The sequence below is a fragment of the Hemitrygon akajei genome, chromosome 9 (genome assembly GCF_048418815.1).
Source record: "Hemitrygon akajei chromosome 9, sHemAka1.3, whole genome shotgun sequence".
Classification (NCBI taxonomy): domain Eukaryota; kingdom Metazoa; phylum Chordata; class Chondrichthyes; order Myliobatiformes; family Dasyatidae; genus Hemitrygon; species Hemitrygon akajei.
Window position 1 is genome coordinate 176,173,204 of NC_133132.1, and position 21,092 is coordinate 176,194,295.

General features: G+C 43.9%; 1 long non-coding RNA gene across 2 annotated transcripts in view; it reads right to left on the reverse strand.

Moving 5' to 3' along the window:
• LOC140733769 (uncharacterized) overlaps positions 1-21,092 on the reverse strand; it is a 62,821-nt gene that overhangs the window by 20,922 nt on the left and 20,807 nt on the right. The gene's annotated exons all lie outside the window — the stretch shown is intronic.

Genomic DNA, 21,092 nt, shown 5'->3' on the forward strand with positions numbered 1-21,092 from the left:
GCAGCTCTGTGCACTGTATCTTAGAAAGGATGTGCTGATATTGGAGAGGGCCCAGAATGATCCCAGGAATGAAAGGATTACCATATGTGAACCGACTGATGGCTCTGGGCCTGTGATCACTGGAAGTCAGAAAATTAGAAACATAGAAACCCTACAGCACAATACAGGCCCTTCAGCCCACAATGCTGTGCCGAACATGTACTTATTTTAGAAATTACCTTTGGCTACCCATTGCCCCTTATTTTTTTCTATTTTTCCATGTACCTATCCAGAAGTTTCTTAAAAGACCCTATTGTATCCGCCTCCACCACCGTCGCCGGCAGCCCATTCCACGCACTCACCACTCTGCATAAAAAACTTACCCCTGACATCCCCTCTGTACCTACTTCATTAAGAGGGGATCTCATTGAAACATACTGGTTATTGAAAGGTCAAAATAGAGTGGATATGCAAAGAATGCTTCCAATAGTGGGGAAGTCTAGGACCAGAGGGCACGGCTTCAGAATAAAAGATAGCCCTTTAGAACAGAGATCTTCAGACAGAGGATGGTGAATCTGTGGAATTCTTTGTCACAGATGGCTGTGGAGGCCAAGTCATTGGTTACATTTAAAGCAGAGATTGATGAGTTTTGGATAAGTAAGAGTGTCAAAGGTTATGGAGAGAAGGCAAAAGAATGGGATTGACAGGGATAATGATGGAAAGGTGGAGCAGACTCGATGAGCTAACTGGCCTTAATCTGCTCCCACGTTGTGTGGTATTATGGAAAATGCCCAACATCTTGCTATTCAAGATTTAAGACTGGTTAATATTATTTCCAGTACATAAGTATAAAAAAGAACCAAGTAATTACTTCAAATCTGATGCTGCACAAAAAACACAATAAGATAAAGAATAGAATAATAAAAACACAATAAATATAAATACATAAGATATATATAGATTGCATGTCCATAAAGTGACACTAAGCACAGGAATGTTTGTATATAGGGTGACTCTGTGAGGAAGTGATTAAGCAGTGGTGTTTGGGGGTGTGGAGGGGTGAGTTAGTGGGTGGAGGTGTTGATCAGCCTTACTACTTGTGGAAAGTAATTGTTTTGAATCTAGGAGTCCTGGTGTAGATGCTATACATCCTCCTTCCTGATGGAGTGGGACGAACAATCCATGAGCAGGGTGGGTGTGATCCTTCGTGATGTTACTGGTCCTTTTCTGGCACCTTTCTATGAATGCATCCTTGATGGGGGGTAGGCTGGTGCTGGTGATGCATTGGCAATTTTGACTGCCCGTTGTAGAGCCCTTCTATCTGCCACAGTGCAGTTTCTGGTCCATGCAGTTCAGTTTACTGTTGGTTACCATCGAAGAAGATATGAATGTAAGTGAGCAGTTTGATACTATCAGCATTCTCTGCATTCACAGCTTAATGACAGAGTGAAGATCATTGATGAGGCATCTTTGGAACATTGAGCTGTTGGGGTTCAACTTCTCCTTCTGACCTCATTGTTAGCATATTTTTGGATAAGTATGTTACTTATAATTGTGTATAATTGTTACTTTCTTTGATGTTTAACTTCTTTCTCTGCTTATATCTTAAATAACTACTTATATACATGTAACTATCACTCTGGAAGCTTCTATGGGATTGCATTATTTGAAGAGGAGCTATCTGATTGGTTACCTCCAATCTACAAATTTGAATGGAGTGTCTCTTATCTCTGGTATAAGAAGAGCTGAACACACTGGCCCAACATCTTTTCTGTTCTTTGTTCTTAACTCCTAGACTTCTGCTATTAGGTATTTCCAATCCCTTTGATCTCTTAGCACTCAATAAAACAATCATGAACAAACAAGTTTTATGCCTCTTTCTTGATTTCCAAAAGAACATTGCATCAAAGACATCAGAATCCAACAATATTAACTCTCAGCAACATATTTCCCAAGCATGTGGTCAGCTATCCTATACATGTATATGCCAGAGGGCAGGCAGGACTTGTCAGCCATATTGGCAGCTCATCTAGGAAAAGGAAAACTCTGATCTCAAACCTCCAGTACTTTATGGCTATACCTACTCATGTGGAAGACTTTGGAAGAAACCCCAAGGAAAAATCCAGATCTGGAGTCCCTAAAGCAGTCCTACTTTGTGAAGTCAGTGGTGCCAAACTGCATGGGTCTCTGCTGTTCCCTTCAGTTCCTCAGCAGTGTGCGGGGGGGTCTCCAACAACTTGCTCTCTATATCGTACTGCCCTGGCTTGCATATAGCTTACATTATCATGTAGACAGCTAGGAAGAAATATCTATATTTGTCCCTGAACAATGGAGGTCCATATATATGCCACACCTCTCACCTCTCAGGATTTTTGCCACTTGGAAAAGTTTTATAACTTAGGACCATAAGACCATAAGCTATAGGGACAGAATTAGGTCATTTGGTGCATCAGTACTGCTCCGCCATTTCATCAAGGCTGATCCAATTTCCTCTCAGCCCCAATCTCTGCCTTCTCTCTGTATACCTTCATGTCCTGACCTATGAAGGGAGAGCTTCTTTGGAAGAATTTGCATATTAGAAACTTGTGCATGGAGGTCATTTTCCCTAATTTACAGTCTACACAATTTCTTGTCCATTCATTTTAATTCATGATAAGCCTTTTGCTACAAGGTGCTCTGCGCTGAGAATTCTAAATGATCATTTTCCCTCACACATTCTGTCTGTCTGTTTGATATCTTTTTTGACTGAGGCTAAATTTCTTTCAATTCAGTATCTGAAAGGGTTCAAAGGAGATACGAGGGGCAAGCTTTTTTTAACACAGAAAGTGATAGGTGCCTGGAATGACCTGCCTGGGGTGGTGGTAGAGGCAGATTCATCAGGGATTTTAAAGAGACATTTAGATAGGCACATGAATGTGAGGAAAATGGAATAAACCTTGTGTGGCAGAAGGGATTAGTTTAGTTGGCCACTTGATTACTAATTTAACTGGTTCAGCACAACGTTGTGGGTCTGTTCCTATGCTGTAATGTTCTATGTTTTAAGGTAACTCTTCCTCTCTCTTAGCTTCTGCTAGCAGCCAAATATATTTCTGGTGAGTTGCATAATATACTTAGAATCAGAGAGTCATAGAACACTACAGTACAGAAACAGTTCACCTAGTCCATACCGAACGGTAATTCTGCCTAGTCCCATCAACTTGCAACCAGACTATAGCCCTCCATACCTCTTCATCCACGTACCTATCAAAACTCCTTTAAATGTTGAACTCCCAACCAGCACTTGCACTGGCAGCTCATTCCACACTCTCATCACCCTCTGAGTAAAGAAGTTTCTTCTCATGTTCCCCTTAAGCATTTCACCTTTCACATGATCTCTAGTTGTAGTCTCACTCATCCTCAGTGAAAAAAGCCTGTTAGCATATACACCATTCATAATTTTCTATACCTGTGTTATTTGTCTGAATTAGAATTCAATCTCAGCATTTATATGCTGCAAACTATAATATCAGCAGTCTGTGACTCCTTGGTCCAGATGTGGGTCTATGAGACGAGGCAGAATAACAGGTGACCATGGACTAGGTGAGCTTAAGGTTCTATGTCTGTGCTGCAGTGCACCATGATTCATCAGCTCTGTCTCAGTATGATTGAGGCTGACAACAGTAAGGTCATTACAAGTTTACTGTCATCTGACTGTACATATATGCAACCAAATGAAAAATGCTCCTTCCGACCACAGTGCAGCCACAGTACATATATTACCCACAGCACAGAAAGAAATATATTACCAGAAACAAGCTACTAAAATATAAATTCAGAATGTATGTAAAGCACAACACAGGTAAATAGTAAACAACTTGTCCTAGTGATGAGCAAACACAAGGAAATCTGCAGAAGCTGGAAACTCAAACAACACACACAAAATGCTGGTGGAACACAGCAGGCCAGGCAGCATCTATAAAGAGAAGCACTGTCAACGTTTCGGGCTGTCCTGACAAAGGGTCTCGGCCTGAAACGTCGACAGTACTTCTCCCTATAGATGCTGCTTGGCCTGCTGTGTTCCACCAGCATTTTGTGTGTGTTGTCCTAGTGATGAGATTTCTTTAGTGCCTGAATACTCGTTAGTTATTCAGTCTGGCAGTCCTAGTCCTGATGCTCTTGTACCTCCTTCCTGATGGTGGTGGGTCAGAGAGATTGTGGGATGGGTGGCAGGGATCCTCAACAATGCTTCAGGCCCTTCATATTCAACATTCCTGGTAAATGTCACAAATAGGGGGGAAGGAGACTTGATGCCCTCTTGGCATTTTTTACTATCAAATGTTACATGTGTATTCATATATTATCTGAACACATGAAACTCATCATTTTTGGTAATTCCCTTATATTGAGGATGGGTGGGACTACAAGTAAAGGTCATGGGTTAAGGGTGAAAGGAGAAACATTTAACAGGAACATGAGGTGGAATTACTTCAGTCAAAGGGTGGTGAGAGAATGGAACGAGCTGCCATCGCATGGGACAGATGTGATTTTGATTTCAACATTTAAGAGAAGTTTGGATAGTTACATGGAAAGGAGGGGTATGGGGGGCTATGGTCTGGATGCAGGTCCATGGGACTAGGCGATTAATGATTTGGCATAGACTAGATAGGCTGAAGGGTCTCTTTTGGTACTGTCATACTCTATGCACTCTATTTTATTGAAATGATGCTTTAGAATGTCCTCGATAGATTTGTTTAAAGATCTATAATGTCCTCCTGATTCTGAACAAGCTTCTTCAACAAATAATTAAATGGTCTGCTGAGGACTTTCTCTGTGTCCAGTTGACCATAAGATCATAAGATATAGGAGCAAAATAAGGCAATTTCATCATGGCTGATCCATTTTTACTGTCACCTCAATCTCCTTCCTTCTCACCATATCCCTTCATGCCATGACTAATCAAGAAGCTATCAACCTCTGGCTTAAATATACGTAAAGACTTGGCTTCCTGTACCTCAGTTCTAAAAGGACATCCTTCAATCCTGAAGTCGTGCTCTCTTGTCTGAGAATCCTCTACCATGGGAAATAACTTTGCCATATCTAATCTGTTCAGGCCTTCTAACATTTGGAATATGTCCATGAGATCCCCCCTCATTCTCCTGAACTCCAGGGAATACAGCCCAAGAGCTGCCAGATGTTCCTCATACAGTAACCCATTCATTCCTGGAATCATTCTCGTGAATCTTCTCTGAACCCTCTCCAATGTCAGTATATCCTTTCTAAAATAAGGTGCCCAAAACGCAACACAATACAAAAGTGTGGTCTCATGAGTGCCTTATAGAGCCTCAACATCAAATTCCTGCTCTAATTTATACACCTCTAGAAATGAATGCCAACATTGCATTCACCTTCACAACCAACACAACCTGGAGGTTAACCTTTAGGGTATCTTGCACAAGGACTCCCAAGTCCCTTTGCATCTCTGCATTTTGAATTCTCTCCCCATCTAAATTATAGTCTGCCTGTTTATTTCTTCCAGCAACGTGCATGACCACACACTTTCCAACATTGTATTTCATTTGCCATTTCTTTGCCCATTCCCCTAAACTATCTCAGTCTCTCTGCAGACTCTCTGTTTCCTCAACACTACCTGCTCCTCCATCTATCTTTGTTCCCGTGCAGATCCAGAGTGGAGCTTGAAAAAGCAGCAGTTTTCAATGGGACTCTTTGATTGGACAGTGGTGCCGATGTAACAGAAACGTTCCAGCGAAGATCCAGAGTGCAGCTTGAAAAACCCAGTCTCCATAAAAGAGAGGTACCGTCTAACAGAGTGGTCATTGTCAGAGAGGTAAGACTTTGATTAGATAGGCTTTGACAAAAACAGGACAAGGAAAGGTAAGTAGGTAAGTTTACTTCTTATTTAACTCTTAGAAGAATAGGGGATATGTCTGCAGGGGCAGTGTTCTGTTCTGGGTGTAGGATGTGGGATTTCCAGGAGACTTCCAGCCTCCCCGATGGCCACATCTGCACCAGGTACACTGAGATGCAGCTCCTTCGAGACCTTGTGAGGGAGTTGCAGTTCAATGATATTCAGGTTGTTAGGGAGAGTGAAACAGTGATAGATAGGAGCTACCAGGAGGTAGTCACTCCAAGACTACAGGAGACAGATAAATGGGTGACTGTCAGGAGAGGGAAGGGAAAATGTCAGATAGTGGAGAGCATCCCTGTGGCCATCCCCCTCAACAATAAGAAAATCATTTTGAGTAATGTAGCTGGAGGGTACCTACCAGGAGAAGCAACAGCGGCCATGCATCTGGTACAGAGTCTGGCGCTGTGGCTCAGAAGGGTAGGGAACTAAAGAGGAGGGCAGTGGTAATAGCGGACTCTATACTTAGGGGGACAGATAAGCAATTCTGTGGACATGAAAATTGAAACAAGGATGGTAGTATTGCCCCCAGGTGCCAGGGTCTGCAATGTTTCTGAATGCATCCACGATATCCTGAAAAGGGAGGGTGAGCAGGCAAAAGTGGTGGTACAGATTGATAGATAGATAGATAGATAGATAGATAGATACTTTATTCATCCCCATGGGGAAATTCAACATTTTTTCCAATGTCCCATACACTTGTTGTAGCAAAAACTCATTACATACAATACTTAACTCAGTAATAATATGATATGCATCTAAATCACTAACTCAAAAAGCATTAATAATAGCTTTAAAAAAAGTTCTTAAGTCCTGGCAGTTGAATTGTAAAGCCTAATGGCATTGGGGAGTATTGACCTCTTCATCCTGTCTGAGGAGCATTGCATCGACAGTAACCTGTCGCTGAAACTGCTTCTCTGTCTCTGGATGGTGCTATGTAGAGGATGTTCAGGGTTTTCCATAATTGACCGTAGCCTACTCAGCGCCCTTCGCTCAGCTACCGATGTTAAACTCTCCAGTACTTTGCCCACGACAGAGCCCGCCTTCCTTATCAGCTTATTAAGACGTGAGGCGTCCTTCTTCTTAATGCTTCCTCCCCAACACGCCACCACAAAGAAGAGGGCGCTCTCAACAACTGACCTATAGAACATCTTCAGCATCTCACTGCAGACATTGAATGACGCCAACCTTCTAAGGATTGGTACCAATGATGAAGGCAGAAAAAGGGAGGAGGTATAGAAAACAGAATACAGGGAGTTAGAAAAGAAGTTGAGAAGCAGGAGCTCAAAGGTATAATCTCAGGATTGCAGCCTATACCATATGACATTGAGGATAGGAATAGAATGAGATAGCAGATAAATGGGGGCAGGGATTCAGATTTCTGGATAATTGGGACTATTCCTGCGGCAGTTGTGACCTGTACAAAAGGACGGGTTGCACTTGAATTTGAGGGGGACCAATATCCTTGTAGGCAGGTTCACTAGAGCTGTTGGGAGTAGTTTAAATGAATTGGCAGGAGGTTGGGAACCAGAATGATGGAGCTGAGGATAAACCAGCAAATTTACAAGTAGATGATGGGTGTAATATGAATGTAAGGAAGGACAAGGCAGTGATTGGATACAAATGCAGACAGAGCAAAGAGTTAAATTGTACCACAATGGCAAAATTCAAAAGGGAGAAGAATGTAGGAATGAAGGTGCTGTATTTAAATGCTAGTAGCATTCGGAATAAGTTGAATGAAATTGTGGCGCAATTACAGATTGGTTGAAATGTTTGAGAGCTTAATATCAAAGGATATACTTTATATCGAAAAGACACGCAGGGTGGCAGAGGTGGTGGTGTGGCTCTATTGGTGAGAGATGGAATTACATCTTTAGAAAGAGGTGCCATAGGGTCTGAGAATGTTGAGTCCTTGTGGGTGAAGTTAAGAATCTACAAGGGTAAGAAAAAAATACAGGAATCATGTATAGGCCTCTAAATAATAGCCAAGATGGCAGCGCGATGCAGCTTGCAGCAGTGGCCACTCTGGACCTGATATGTTATTTGTTAAGCGGGGGTGCCGTGTGCAATCCTAATCTAATGAAAAACGGACGTGGGAGCACGGAGCACGGAGGAACATCTGGAAATCTCCAGGAAGGACCTCTTCGTTGCTGCTGCTGCTGTGAGGTCTGGGTCTCTGCTGAGAAGGACAGGCCCCCAGTCCTCGGGGTTGCGTTGCCGGTGACCGTTGGCAGGGGCGGCTTAATACGCTCGGCAGAGGATGGTGCTCGGAGAAGCTGTGCCGGAAGGGATGGTCGGAGGCTCGGAGGTTCGAGAGATTCGGAGTTCGCTGCGGTCAGGTCGCTTTCAGTGTGTGCTGTGCCTGTAAGGCTGGGTACGACAGAGCTTTCATTGTGTGCTGCGTCTGCGAGGCTGAGTCGGGTGGCACCGTGAAAGTCCATAGCGGGGGTATTCCCTTCTGCCACCGGCGTGAGTTGATGAGTCAATCGGGACCCTGAGGACTTGTGGAAACTGTGTGGTGGTTTCTTTCGAATTTATAGTCTTTTAACATCTTTGGATTATTTTTACCATGCCCATGGTCTGTTTTTTTTTTAATCAAATTATGGTATTGTTTGCACTGTTGTAACTATGTGGTTTTGTGCAGGTCTTGTAGCTTTAGTTTTTGGTCTTGTTTTGTCTGGTGAGTTTGGAGCTCCTTTCCGGGAAACGCGCTAAGATGGTAGCGCAGTATTAATACGCAGCAGCCTCTCCGGACTCTGGATTGGGGATTGCCAAACGTTATGTGGATTTTCTGCTGTAGTCTATTTTGTCATGTGCTTTGTTGATATCATTCCGGAGGAACGTTGTCTCATTTTTTAACTGCATTGAATTTGTGGTTTTTAAATGACAATAAACTGAATCTGAAGATGTGGGGTTGAGATTGCAAAGGGAGCTGGAAAAGGCATGTAATAAGGGTAATGACACAATTGTAATGGGAGATTTCAACATGCAAGGGGATTGGGAAGGTCAGGTAGATGTCGGATCGCAAGAGAGGGCATTTGTTGAATGCCTATGAGATGGCCTTTTAGAGAGGATTATACTGGAGCCACTCAGGGAAATGCTGTCTTAGATTGGGTGTTTTATTAGGGAACTTAATGTAAAGGAACTCTTAGGAGGAAGTGATCATAATATGACTGAATTCATACTGCAGTTTAAGAAGGGGAAGCGTTAGTCAGATGTATCAGTATCGCAATGGATTAAAGGGAATTACAGAGGCATGAGAGAGCTTGCACAGGTGGATTGGAGGAGGATACTGGAGGGGATGACGGTAGAGCAGAGGTGGCTGAAGTTTCTGAAAATAATTCACAAGACGCAGGATAGATATGTTCCACAGAGGAAGAAATAGCAAATGGCAGGGCTAGGAAATTGTGACAACAAGGTAAGTTAAGGACTGCATAAAAACCAAGGAAAGGGAATATAATAGACAATAGACAATAGACAGTAGGTGCAGGAGTAGGCCATTCGGCCCTTCTAGCCAGCACCGCCATTCACTGTGATCATGGCTGATCATACACAATCAGTACCCTGTTCCTGCCCTCTCCCCATATCCCTTGACCCTGCTATCTCTAAGAGCTCTATCTAACTCTCTCTTGAAAGCATCCAGAGACTTGGCCTCCACTGCCTTCTGGGGCAGAGCATTCCACATATCCACCACTCTCTGGGTGAAAAAGTTTTTCTGCATCTCTGTTCTAAATGGCCTACCCCTTATTCTTAAACTGTGGCCTCTAGTTCTGGACTCACCCATCAGCGGGAACATGCTTCCTACCTCCAGCGTGTCCAATCCCTTAATAATCTTATATGTTTCAATCAGATCCCCTCTCGTCCTTCTAAATTCCAGTGTATAATGTAGCTAAAGTGACTGGAAAGTTGGGTGATTGAGAATTATTTTTTTAAAAGGGTGACTAAAAAAGTTATAAGAAGGGAAAAGATGAAATATGAGGGCAAACTAGCCCATGATATAAAGCGAGATACTATAAGTTCTTTCAGTTATATTAAAGGAGAAAGTGAATCTTGCATAAGGACTTCCAAGTCCCTTGGAATTTTGACGTTTGTATTTTCTCCCCACTTGGATGAAGTTTGCACTATTGCTCCTTTTACCAAAATGCACTATCATACATTTCCCAACACCATATTCCATCTGCCACGTTTTGCCCATTCTTCCAATTTTTCTAAGTCCTGCCACAATCCCACTGCCTTTTCAGCACGACCTACCTCTCCACCTATCTTTGTGAAATCCACAAATTTTGCCACAAAACCATCAATTCCATTATCCAAATTATAGATAAACAATGTGAAAAGTAATGGTTCCAATACTGACCCCTGAGGAACACCACTAGTCACTGGCAGCCAACCAGAACAGGCCCCCTTTCTTCCCACTCTCTGTCTCCTGCCTGTCAGCCATTCTGCTATCAACATCAGTATCCTTCCTGTAACACCATAGAATTTTATCTAGTTAAGCAGCCTCATGTATAGCACCTTATCAAATGCCTTGTGAAAATCCAAGTAAATAACATCCATTGCTTATCCTTTGTCCACCCTGCTTGTTAGTTCCTCGAAGAACTCTAACAGATTTTCAGGCAAGAGTTCCCTTCACATGCTGACTTTGACTAATTTTATCATTAGTCTCCAAGTACCCCAAAATCTCATCCTTAATAATCGATTTCAACACTTTCCCAACCACTGAGGATAGGCAAACTGGCCTATAATTTCACGAGGAAATCTGCAGGTGCTGGAAATTCAAGCAACACACACAAAATGCTGGTGGAACACAGCAGGCCAAGCAGCATCTATAGGAAGAAGCACTGTCGATGTTTCGGGCACCTAAGTTACAGACAAAGGTTGAACAAGTTAGGTCTTTATGCTTTGGAGCATAGAAGGTAGAGGGGGGACTTGATAGAGGTATTTAAAATTATGAGGGGGATAAATAGAGTTGACGTGGATAGGCTTTTTCCATTGAGAGTAGGGGAGATTCAAACAAGAGGACATGAGTTGAGAGTTAAGGGCAAAAGTTTAGGGGTGACACGAGGGGGAACTTCTTTACTCAGTGAGTGGTAGCTGTGTGGAACGAGCTTCCAGTAGAAGTGGTAAAGGCAGGTTCGATATTGTCATTTAAAGTAAAATTGGATAGGTATATGGACAGGAAAGGAATGGAGGGTTATGGGCTGAGTGCAGGTAGGTGGGACTAGGTGAGAGTAAGCGTTCAGCATGGACTAGAAGGGCTGAGATGGCCTGTTTCCGGGCTGTAATTGTTATATGGTTATATATGTAAGGAGGAAGATTTTTAGCCAGAGAGTACACAACTGTGGAGGCAAAGACTATGGGTATATTCAAAATGAAAATTCATTGTTTCCTGATTGGTCAAGACAGAATGGCAAGAAGGAAGGTGTACGGAGTTGAGTGCAATCTGAGATCAGCCATGACAGAATGGCAGAGTAGACTAATTCTGCTCCTATGGCCTTATATAGGAGCTGAATTAAACTATTTGGCTCATTGAGTCTGCTCCACTATTTCATCATGGCTGATTTCCTCTCAGCTACAGTCCCCTGTCTTCTCCCCGTATCCCTTCATGCTTAGACCAATTAAGAATCTATCAGCCTCTGCCTTAAATATACAGTACATAAAGACTTGTCCTCTGCAGCTGCCTGTGGTAAAGAATTCCACAGATTCACCACTCTCTGACTAAAGAAATATTTCCTCATTTCCATTCTAAAACCTCATTCCCTCAATTCTGAAGCCTGCGTCCTCTGGCCTTAGACTCTCCCACCACAGGAAAGTTCCTCTCCACATCAACTCTATCAAGTCCTTTCACCATTCAACAGGTTTCAATAAGGTCACCTTTCAGTCTTCTGAATTCTAGTGAATACAGGCTAGAGCCATCAGATGCTTTTCATATGACAAGTCACTCAATCTTCAAATCAGTTTCCTGAACCTCCTTTGAACCCTCTCCAGTTTTAGCACATCCTTTCAAAGATAAGGGGCCCAAAACTGCTCACAAAACTTCAAGAGAAGCCTCACCACTGGTTTATAAAGTCTTAGCATTCCATCTTTGCTTTTATATTCTAGTCCTCTAGAAATGAATGCTAACATCACATTTGCCTTCCCCAGCTCCGACTCAACCTACAATTTAATCTTCAGCAAACTCTGCATAAGGACTGCCAAGTCCCTTTGCACCTTATATTTTTTTTAATTTTCTTTCCATTTAGAAAACATAAGAACAGAAGAAATAGGAGCAGGAGTCGGCCATCTGGCCCATTGAGCCTGCTCCACCATTCAATAAGATCTTGGCTGATCTGGCCAAGAAATCATCTCCACCTACCTGCATTTTCCCGATAACCCTTAATTCCCCTACTATGCAAAAATCTATCCAATCTCATCTTAAATATATTTACTGAGGTAGCCTCCACTGCTTCATTGGGCAGAGAATTCCACAGATTCACCACTCTCTGGGAAAAGCAGTTCCTGCTCATCTCTGTCCTAAATCTACTCCCCTGAACCTTGACACCATTTCCACAGGTTCTTGACTCACCAACCAGTGGAAACAACTTTCCTGCCTCCATGTCATCTATCCTTTTCATAATTTTATCTGTTTCCATGAGATCGCCTCTCATTCTTCTGAATTCCAGCAAGTATAGTCCCAGGAGACTCAATTTCTCTTCATAGTCCATAAGATAAGATATTGGAGTGAAAATAGACCATTCAGCCCATTGAGTCTGCTCCGCCATTTAATCATGGGCTGATCCAATTCTTCCAGTCATCCACACTCCCCTGCCTTCTCCCCATACCCCTTGATGCCCTGGCTAATCAAGAATCTCTGCCTTAAATGCACCCAATGACCATGTCCACAGCCACTCGTGGCAACAAATTCCACATATTTACCACCCTCTGGCATCTCTGTTCTAAATGGACATCTTTTAATCCTGAAGTCATGCCCTCCTGTCCTAGACATCCTATCATGGGAAATAACTTTGCCATATCTAATCTGTTCAGGCCATTATAACATTTGGAATGTTTCTATGAGATCTCAGCGCTCATTCTCCTGAACTCAAGAGAATACAGCCCAAGAGCTGTCAGCCATTCCTCATATGGTAACCCTTTCATTCCTGGAATCATTCTTGTGAATCTTCTCTGAACCCTCTCTAAAGGTAGCATATCCTTCCAAAAATAAGGAGCCCAAAACTGCACACAATACTCCAAGCGTGGTCTCATGAGTGCCTTATAGAGCCTCAACATCACGTTCCTGCTCTTATATTCTAACCTCTAGAAATGAATGCCAACATTGATACGATAGGGTCTTTTAAGAGGCTTTTAGATAGGTACATGGAGCTTAGTAAAATAGAGGGCTATAGGTAAGCCTAGTCATTTCTAAAGTAGGGACATGTTCGGCACAACTTTGTGAGCCAAAGGGCCTGTCTTGCACTGTAGGTTTTCTATGTTTCTATTGCATTCGCCTTCTTCACCACCGACACTATCTGGAGGTTAACCTTTACGGTATCCTGCACAAGGACTCCCAAGTCCCTTTGCACCTCTGCATTTTGAATTCTCTCCCCATCTAAATAGTAGTCAGCCCATTTATTTCTTCCACCAAAGTGCATGACCATACACTTTCCAACATTGTATTTCATTTGCCACTTCTTTGCCCATTCCCCTAAACTATCTAAGTCTCTCTGCAGGCTCTCTATTTCCTCAACACTACCCGCTCCTCCATCTATCTCTGTATCATCAGAAAATTTAGCCACAAATCCATTAATCCCATAGTTCAAATCATTGATATACATTATAAAAAGCAGCAGTCTCAACATTGACCCCTGTGGAACTCCACTAGTAACCAGCAGCCAGCAGAATAGGATCCCTTTACTCCCACTCTCTGTTTTCTGTTAATCAACCAATGCTCCAGGCATGGTTGATTAACCATGTAATTCCCTGTAATTCCATGGGCTGTGATCTTGCTAAGCAGCCTCATAGAAACATAGAAACATAAAAAATTTTCTAAGCTCCATGTACCTATCCAAAAGTCTCTTAAAAGACCCTATCGTATCCACCTCCACCACCTTTTCTGGCAGCCCATTCCACGCACTTACCACTCTCTGAGTAAAAAACTTACCCTTGACATCTCCTCAGTACCTACTCCCCAGCACCTTAAACCCATGTCCTCTTGTGGCAACCACTTCAGCCCTGCAAAAAAGCCTCTGACTATCCACACAATCAATGCCTCTCAACATGTTATACACCTCTATCAGGTCACCTCTCATCCTCCGTCGCTCTAAGGAGAAAAGGCTGAGTTCACTCAACCTATCCTCATAAGACATGCTCTCCAATCCAGGCAACATCTTGTAAATCTCCTCTGTGCCCTTTCTATGGCTTCACATCCTTCCTGTAGTGAGGCGACCAAAATTGAGCACAGAACTCCAAGAGGGGTCTGACTAGGGTCCTATATAGCTGCAACTTTACCTCTCGGCTCCTAAACTCAATTCCATGATGCGGCACCTTGTCAAAGGCCTTCTGAAAATCCAAGAACACTACATCTACTGCATCTCCTTTGTCTACCCTGCTTGCAATTTCCTCAAAAATTTGCAGTAGGTTTGTTAGGCAGGATTTTCCTTACAGGAAACCATGCTGGTTTTGGCCTAACTTGTCATATGCCTCCAGGTACTCCATAATCTTATCCCTAACAAGCGATTCCAACAATTTCCCAACCACTGATGCCAGGCTAACAGGTCTATAGTTTCCTTTCTGTTGCCTCCCACCATTTATACATAGCAGAGTAACATTTACATTCCAGCCCTCCTCATCTCTGGAATCAGCTTCATGAGCCTCTGCACCACATCCAATGCCAGTTTATCCTTCTTCAAGTAAGAAGACCAGAACTGCACGCTGTTCTCCAGGTGTGACCTCACCAGTTCCCTGTACAGTTGCAGCATAACCTCCCTGCTCTTAAATTCAATCCCTCTAGCAACGAAGACCAACATTTCATTTGCCTTCATGATAGCCTGCACAATTGTGATTCATGCACAAGCACTCCTCTAAGTTCCTCTGCACAGCAGCATGCTGCAATTTTTTTACCATTTAAATAATGATCTGCTATTTTATTTTTCCTTCCATGAAATGAAAATGAAAGAAAGTGGATGACCTCACATTTACCAACAGTGTACTCCATCTGCCAGACCCTTGCCCACTCACTTAACCTATCTATAATCACTCTTCAGACTCTGCACAATTTGCTTGTCCACTCAATTTAGTATCATCAGCAAACTTTGATATATTACACTCAGCCCCCTCGACCAGATTATTAATGATCAGCTGCGGGCCCAGCACTGACCCCTGCAACACACCACTGGCCACTGATTGCCAACCAGAGTAACAGCCATGCATCCCAACTCTCTGCTTTCTAATGGTTAACCAATCCTCTCTCCATGCTAATACATCACCCCCAACTCTATGCATCCTTATCTCATGGATAAGTCTTTTATGGGGTACCTGATCGAATGCCTTCTGGAAATCCATGTAAATATCATCCATCTGTTTCCCTGTATCCACTGCGCTCGTTACATCCTCAAAGAACTCCAGTAAATTTGTCAAACAGGACCTGCCTTTGCTGAATCCATGCTGTGTCTGTCTGATGGATCCATTTCTTTCCAGATGCCTCATTATTTCTTCTTTAATGACAGCTTCAAGCATTTTCCCAACTACAGGTGTTAAACTAACTGGCCTATAGTTACCTGCCTTTTGCCTACATCCTTTTTTGAACAGTAGCCTGACATTCAGCCTCTTCCAATCCATCTGGACCTGCCCAGAGTCCAGAGAATTTTGGTAAATCATCACCTCAGCCTCTACTATAACTTCTGCCATTTCTTTCAGTACTCTGGGATGCATTCCATCAGGATCAGGGGACTTATCTATCTTCAGGCCCACAAGTTTACTCAGCACTACCTCTTTAGTGATAGCTATGGTATTGATGTCCTCACCTCCCATCGCATCCATAACATTTCTCTTTGGCATGTTAGATGCATCCTCACTGTGAAGACCAACACAAAATAGTAAACACAAAGTGCACTGCAGATGCTGTGGTCAAACCAAGAAGTACAAAAAAGCTGGATGAACTCAGCAGGTCGGGCAGCATCCGTTGAAAGAGGCAGTCAACGTTTCGGTCCTGACAAAGGGTTTCAACCCGAAACATTGACTGCCTCTTTCAATGGATGCTGCCCGACCTGCTGAGTTCATCCAGCTTTTTTGTACAAAATAGTAATGTGAAGCCTCTGCCTTTCCTCATAACCCAATATCAATTCCCACTTGTCATCCTCCAGGCTTTAGATGTTTCAAAAAGGACATGAAGGGAGGCAAAAGAGGTGGGGGTGTGGCACTGTTGATCAGAGATAGTGTCACGGCTGCAGAACAGGAGGAAGTCATGGAGGGATTGTCTACGGAGTCTCTGTGGGTGGAAGTTAGGAACAGAAAGGGATCAATAACTCTACTGGGTGTTTTTTATAGACTATCCTGTAGTAACAGGGACATTCAGGAGCAAATTGGGAGACAGATTCTGGAAAGGAGTAGTAATAACAGGGTTGTTGTGGTGGGAGAGCTTAATTTCCCAAATATTGATTGGCATCTCCCTAAAGCAAGGGGTTTAGATTGAGTGAAGTTTGTTAGGTGTGTTCAGGAAGGTTTCCTGACACAATATGTAGATAAGCCTACAAGAGGAGAGGCTGTACTTAATCTGGTATCGGGAAGTTAACCTGGCCAGGTGTCAGGTCTCTCAGTGGGAGAGCATTACTGTTACTTGGCCATCAGTCAGAACTGCAGATGGTATTGGTCTTAAAATCAGTGGTAGATATGTTTACATACTTCTGTCTTAAACATTCCTTCTGTGTCCACTTTGCTTAGTCAGAATCAGAATCAGGTTTATTATCACTGACGTCAGTTGTAAAATGTGCTGTTTTGTAGCAGCAGTACATTGAAATAATAAAATATAAAGTTACAATAAGAAATGTAATAAATAAATAATGTAAATATGATTTTACAATATATTTTTTGATTCAGAAATACAAGAAATGCCTGATTATATAATTGTTTGGTTAACTGACTTTTCTGTTGAATAGTTTTCTGACTTGATAAGATTAATATTTAGAAAACAAAGCAAAATGACATAGAAGTCATAGACGTAAGAGAAAAAACTACAACACAGAAAGAGGACCTTCGGCCCATCAAGTCTATACTGAACTATTTTTCTGCCTAGTCGCATCAACTTGCACCCAAATCACAGCTCTCCATACTCTTCTAAAGAAAGACTCTGATCTTCTATTTTCCACGTGAATCCCCCAAAAATACATCATGGTTTTCCAGTATGTGAACCTTGCTCATAAATTCCATCTTAAGCTGCATAGATTTGTAAACTGAACCAGCTCCATCAAGGGCACAAGATTCCCCAGTATGAAACTCAACCACCTTCATCAAGGGCACTAGCCTCCTCAGCATTGAGGGTATCTTCAAAAGGCGATGCCTGAAAAAGGAAGCATCTATCATTTAGGACACCCATCACTCAGGACATGCCCTCTTCTTATTGCTACTATTAATCAAAATAGGACTAATCCAAATAGGACATACATGGTAAATGGTAGGGCATTGAAGAATGCAGTAGAACAGAGTGATCTAGGAATAATGGTGCATAGTTCCCTGAAGGTGGAATCTCATGTGGATAGGGTGGTGAAGAAATCTTTTGGTATGCTGGCCTTTATAAATCAGACCATTGAGTATAGGAGTTGGGATGTAATGTTAAAATTGTACAAGGCATTGGTAAGGCCAAATTTGGAGTATTGTGTACATTTCTGGTCACCGAATTATAAGAAATATGTCAAAAAATAAAGAGAGTACAGAGGATATTTACTAGAATGTTACCTGGGTTTTAGCACCTAAGTTACAGAGAAAGGTTGAATAAGTCAAGTCTTTATTCTTTGGAGCGTAGAAGGTTGAGGGGGGACTTGATAGAGGTATTTAAAATTATGAGGGGGCTAGATAGAGTTGACATGGATAGGCTTTTTCCATTGAGAGTAGGGGAGATTCAATGAAGAGGACATGAGTTGAGAGTTAAGGGCAAAAGTTTAGGGGTGACATGAGGGAGAACTTCTTTACTCAGAGAGTGGTAGCCATGTGTAAAGAGCTTCCAGTAGAAGTGGTAGAGGCAGGTTTGATTTTGTCATTTAAAAAAAATTGGATAGGTATATGGACAGGAAAGGAATGGAGGGTTATGGGCTGAGTGCAGGTTGGTGGGACTAGGTGAGAGTAAGCGTTCAGCAAGGACTAGAAGGGCCGAGATGGCCTGTTTCCGTGCTGTAATTGTTCTATGGTTAAAAAGTTATATGGTTATTAAAAGATGTAGTACAGGAGCCTGCAAACACATACTCAACGTTTCAGGAACAGCTTCTTCTCCAACCCCATCAGATTTCAGAATGGACAATGAACCCATGCGCACTACCTCAGTATTTTGGCTCCCTTTTTGCACTTCTTATATACTGTGTATCTGTGTTACAATAAGAAATATATAGTAAATAGTGCAAAAAGGACAGGAGAAAAAAAATCTGAGGAATAGGTTTAAAAGGTGGGGGGAGGGGAGGGAGAAACACATGGTGACTGCTGACCGGAAGCCAGGAGGGGAGAGATGTAATAAAGAGCTGAGAAGTTGATTGGTGAAAGAGGTACAGGGCTGGAGAAGGGGGAATCCAACAGAGGATAGAAAGCCATGGAAGAAAGAAATGGGGGTGGGGGGGAGGAGCACCAGAGCCCGAAATGTTGACTGCTTGTTTCCATGGATGCTGCCCGACCTGCTGTGTTCCTCCAACGTGTTGTATGTGTTACCAAAGTGAGGCAAAGGGCAGGCAAGGAGATGAAGGGGATTGAGAATGGTAAAGTGAGGCGGACATTATCAGAAGTTTGAGAAATCAATGTCCATGCCATCATGTTGGAGGCTACACAGTTACTTGTAAAAATGCCACCCGCTTCTCTCAATTTCTCCGTCTCTGCTGCATTTGCCCTCAGGAAGAGACTTTTTATTCCAGAATGAAGAAGGTGCCTTCCTTCAAAGAAATGAGCTTGCCTTCCTCCACAAACAATTCTGCCCTCAACCGCATCTCTTCTATTTCACGCAAGTCTGCTCTTACCCCATCCTGCTGCCACCCTACCAAAGATTGGGTTCCTCATCTCCTCACTTATCAGCCCACCAACCTCCACATCCGGAACATCATTCTCCAGACCTTCCACCATCTCCAATGGGATCCCACCACCAAGCCCATCTTTCCCTCCACCCCCCCCCCCCCCATTTTCTGCTTTCCAGACAAGGTGATAGTCCATTCATCCCTTGTCACTGAGCATCCTTCCAGAAGTTATCCCTACAAGCATAACAAGTACCACAACTGCACTACACTTCCTCCTTCAATACAATTCAGGGCCCCAAGTAGTCCTTCCAGGTGTCATGGTCCGGTCCGTAGACTCCTCATTCCAGTCATTTCCTTTTCCCCGTGTTCCGTTGGGCACCTTGATTAAGGCACCTGATCTTCATTTTGAACCGGCAACACAAAAGGCTCTGGGTTACAGCTGCTCATTGCTGGACCATCATTAGAAGGTCGTCACCGGTAACCAGTCATCTCAGCAAGGCGGCTATGCTTGTCTCGGGGCCAACTAAAATCATGGACTCTAGTTGCTTCAGAGCTGTGGCTGCTTAGTGAGTTCAGTCATTTTTGTGTCCAGCTGTGTTGCTGGCTGTGTTGACGCTACTCCAAGTAAGATTTGAATTCTGTCATTTTCATAGCCAGCTGAGACTGGGTCGAGTCGAGAGCTAGCCATTCACAGTTTCTGGGTCCAGTCGGGAGCCTGTCGTCCGTTGTTCTTGGGTCAAACCAAGTGCCTGTCATCTGCTGTTTCTGGGCTGAGTCGAGAGCTCGGTGTCTCCAGTTCCTGGGTCGAGTCGAGAGCCTGCTGTCCTAGTCCTTCCAGCTGAGTAGGTCCGGCCATTTGCCACTACTCCGAGTTGGGTAGTCTGTCTCCTTGTTGACCAAGTCCTTCAAGTCCAGGCTCGTGCTCCGTTTCCAAGACCAGGCTTGTGGTCCATGTCCAAGTCCAGGCTCGTGGTCCGTTTCCAAGTCCAGGCTCGTAGTCCGTGTCCAAGTCCAGGCTCGTGGTCCGTTTCCAAGTCCAGGCTCGTGGTCCATGTCCAAGTCCAGGCTCGTGGTCCGTTTCCAAGTCCAGGCTCGTGGTCCATTTCCAAGTCCAGGCTCATGGTCCATGTCCAAGTCCAGGCTCGTGGTCCATTTCCAAGTCCAGGCTCGTGGTCCGTTTCCAAGTCCAGGCTCATGGTCCATGTCCAAGTCCAGGCTCATGGTCCGTTTCCAAGTCCAAGCTCATGGTCCGTTTCCAAGTCCAGGCTTGTGGTCCATTTCCAAGTCCAGGCTCGTGGTCCGTTTCCAAGTCCAGGCTTGTGGTCCATTTCCAAGTCCAGGCTCGTGGTCCGTGTCCAAGTCCAGGCTCGTGGTCCATTTCCAAGTCCAGGCTCATGGTCCGTGTCCAAGTCCAAGCTCGTAGTCCGTTACCAAGTCCAGGCTCGTGGTCCATGTCCAAGTCCAGGCTCGTGGTCCATTTCCAAGTCCAGGCTCGTGGTCCGTTTCCAAGTCCAGGCTCATGGTCCATGTCCAAGTCCAGGCTCATGGTCCGTTTCCAAGTCCAAGCTCATGGTCCGTTTCCAAGTCCAGGCTTGTGGTCCATTTCCAAGTCCAGGCTCGTGGTCCGTGTCCAAGTCCAGGCTCGTGGTCCATTTCCAAGTCCAGGCTCATGGTCCGTGTCCAAGTCCAAGCTCGTAGTCCGTTACCAAGTCCAGGCTCGTGGTCCATGTCCAAGTCCAGGCTCGTGGTCCATTTCCAAGTCCAGGCTCATGGTCCGTGTCCAAGTCCAAGCTCATGGTCCGTGTCCAAGTCCAGGCTCGTAGTCCGTTACCAAGTCCAGGCTCGTGGTCCGTGTCCAAGTCCAGGCTCGTGGTCCATGTCCAAGTCCAGGCTCGTGGTCCGTGTCCAAGTCCAGGCTCGTGGTCCGTTTCCGTCCAGGCTCGTGGTCTGTTTCCAAGTCCAGGCTCGTGGTCTGTTTCCAAGACCAGGCTTGTGGTCCATTTCCAAGACCAGGCTCGTGGTCTTTTTAA